This window comes from Miscanthus floridulus, chromosome 6 (assembly GCF_019320115.1).
Source record: "Miscanthus floridulus cultivar M001 chromosome 6, ASM1932011v1, whole genome shotgun sequence".
NCBI classification, from domain to species: Eukaryota; Viridiplantae; Streptophyta; class Magnoliopsida; order Poales; family Poaceae; genus Miscanthus; species Miscanthus floridulus.
Window position 1 is genome coordinate 39683397 of NC_089585.1, and position 3016 is coordinate 39686412.

Consider the following 3016-nt stretch of genomic DNA (forward strand, 5'->3'; position numbering starts at 1 on the left):
TGCTAGAATACACTACATTTGAAAAGAGTGAATTACTAGTTTCTTATTCTAATTTCCCATTCAAAAAAATAGATTTATTGGCAAAGCCTATAGTCCTCACTGCAATACAGAGCCCTTCTTTCCCATCCATCTGCATAGCCACAGATGCCGCCTATGCATGGAAGATCATCGCGCACCTATGCCAGCGGCAACAGCTGACAACTTGCCCCATGTCGTTCAGGAGGACCACCTTGGCGGCAGGGAGGCAGCATAGCACACACCCCTTGTTGCTTAGCCACCTACTCATTGGTCCATCGCTACCACCCACGATACTTCCTCACCCTTGACCCATCTTATGTACTGCCTCATAGTGTTGTCATAGCCGGCATCGTCATTGTGCCAATAGAGCAGCAGGGCGAACAGATAGGCTGCCAGATTATGCCCACCATCAATGGTGTGGGCGAGATCATCAAGGCATGGCTGGGGGCTATGCTTTTCCATGAATACAGTTTGTATCCTAGTGAGGAAGCAAGCCTTTGGGTTGTCGACTTGGGTTAGGCTAGCAAGGAGGGCTTCGTAGTCGATGGGGTTGTCCCATGTCCTCCCGTGTCTGAACTGATCTAGTGCCAGACACCGATCGATGGTAGGGTCACCGCAAATGCAGCGCATGGATGAGCAATCACCCATAGGCTATGGAGGTCATTCATGGGCTGCTCCAATGTCATAGCAAGGTGGCCCACGATCACAATTTGCACATCAGCAGGGAGCGCCAGTCAGCGACATGATTGCCACGTGGATCGAGCTATGGCGTGTGGACAGCGATGAGCCAGAGGGCTAGAGAGGTGGAGTGGCATGATGTACATTGATTGAGGTGGAGGCAGGGGAGGCCACTGAGAGGGGGCAATAGTAGGAGTCAAACAATGGAAGTGAGGCCAGGCTTTGTACACATAGGGACGCTAGGGCTACAATAGGCTTCTAACATGAGCGCACCACATTCATCATTACTAGTATTCGAGCAATGAATATTTTAGTTGGGTTGGACCATTTGTCATCTGATGAACTATACTGGTGTAGTCCTATCCCAGTAGTTGCAGGCTCGTAGCAGCCGAGGGGTAGTAGCTAGCTAGAGATGACCACATTACATGGTTTCATAGGTTCTGATCCGTCTACACTCCTTCAACTATGTTTGAAGCTGCTGCTTCAAGATTCATGCTTGCAGCCACAGACAGTGTAGCTCCTATTTGTAGCATAGCCGATCAGGCAAAAGTTCTACTCATAGCTATACAAGAGTTACATGTTTGGCCCATTCAAATTTACGCTGCTCAGACTATTAGGCAAGCATACGGTTTATAAGAAATAGGTAACATCATTTCATCTAATATACTAGAGGAAAAGTTATGTACTTATTTCACTACAATCCAAATAGTCACAGCAGTCGAGGGGCAGACTGATTGCTATGACACTTTATACTATCCTACGAGATCAAATACACAGCGAGAGGACTTTCTTGCATTCACAGTAAAAGTCAACAGTTATGGCTCATCCGTTCTGCATTAGATCGAGGCAAGACTTGTTCAGATGAACTCCTCACTACATGGTTCTTTCAAGTTCAACAAATTTTATCAAAGAAAATTTTAACATCTATACACCCACGTCCACTGATCAGAAAGGGTGAACACCGTTATTATATTTATAGATCAGAAAGAGAACCCAAAAGAAATCTATAGGCAAAAGCAACCAACAGGAGCTAGAAACAAGTTACCAAATAACCAAAGGAATTGAGCTAAACCACGCTCAATAGAGTTTAATAAACCTAATACAAAAGTTCAACAAAAGTTAACACAGACATGCATGCAAATAATTAAGACTTCACATATGGTCATCCCACAAACCAAACCTAGTCATGACTTGTACTAATGATATGTCCCAAAGATCAACGATCGAGGCAGTCAAGCAGGATCTCATCCATGTTCACCTTCGCTAAGATGACATTGGCGGCCGGCTCGACGCACTTGAATAGATCATCAATGTAATCTTCGTCTTTCAGTGCTAGTAAAAAAGCCTGCTATACCACCTAGACTTTCACCACTACACCAAACACAAGCTAGGGAGCGACCAGCACCAGTGGCAGCCACTTGATGGACGGCTTTGGATGCCATGGCTCGAATACAAGCCTGCAGGGCTCGGAGGCACTCCTCTGGTGCAGTGACCAGATCATCCTGCTGTCTGCACTAGGAAGGCGGTGTCACATGTGGCAGTAGCATCAACAAGCAGGTTCTAGACCTCCTGCTTCAGTGACTGCCTTCTTGTCTCGTGACTAGGCGGCTTCTTGTTGGGCGATGCCAAGTGCGACGCGTGCGGCCTTCAGCTCATCGCACAGCTTGTTAGCGTCTAGACTAGCCCCTGAGTACAAGTCTATCACCATGAGGTAAGCCTCCTTTAACTTAAATTATTCTTTGTGGTCTGACGATGCATCACTAGAAGACTGTCCGGGGTCAAATGGGACTTCATGGTATGACGATGCATCACTAGAAGACTGTCTAGGGTCAGACGGAATCAACAACAGTGTGCGGTGATGGGACGTGTCTCTGCATAATGCAAGACAAGTTCAAGCCCACAAGATAAGGGGGAGAGTGATCTGATTGAGAAGGCAAATGACTCACTAGACTGTTTGGAGCAGCATGGGGTAGAATCATTGCTGGTGGCTACCCCTGCTGGGGGATGGCTCCCAAGCTGCTTTACGAGCGTGGCCGTGGATGAAGAACCCGGCTCTAGGGCCAATGATCCAGGGGCGGTAGTTCCTCCTATGACTCTAGGAGGTCACCACGCAGTCGGTCAAGGAGAATAAGACGGTAGTGGTGGGCTCTCATTGGAGACATAGAGCCATGACTTTTGCCACCCCAAGTCCATGGAAGGGTAGCAGGTCAAGGCTTAGGTATCTATCCTCCAATCTGAGACAAAGTTGGATCAAGCCCCCCATCCAAGGAAAATGAACCCCCCCCTAGGGGCTGAGTGAACCACCCAAAATAAAGACCAC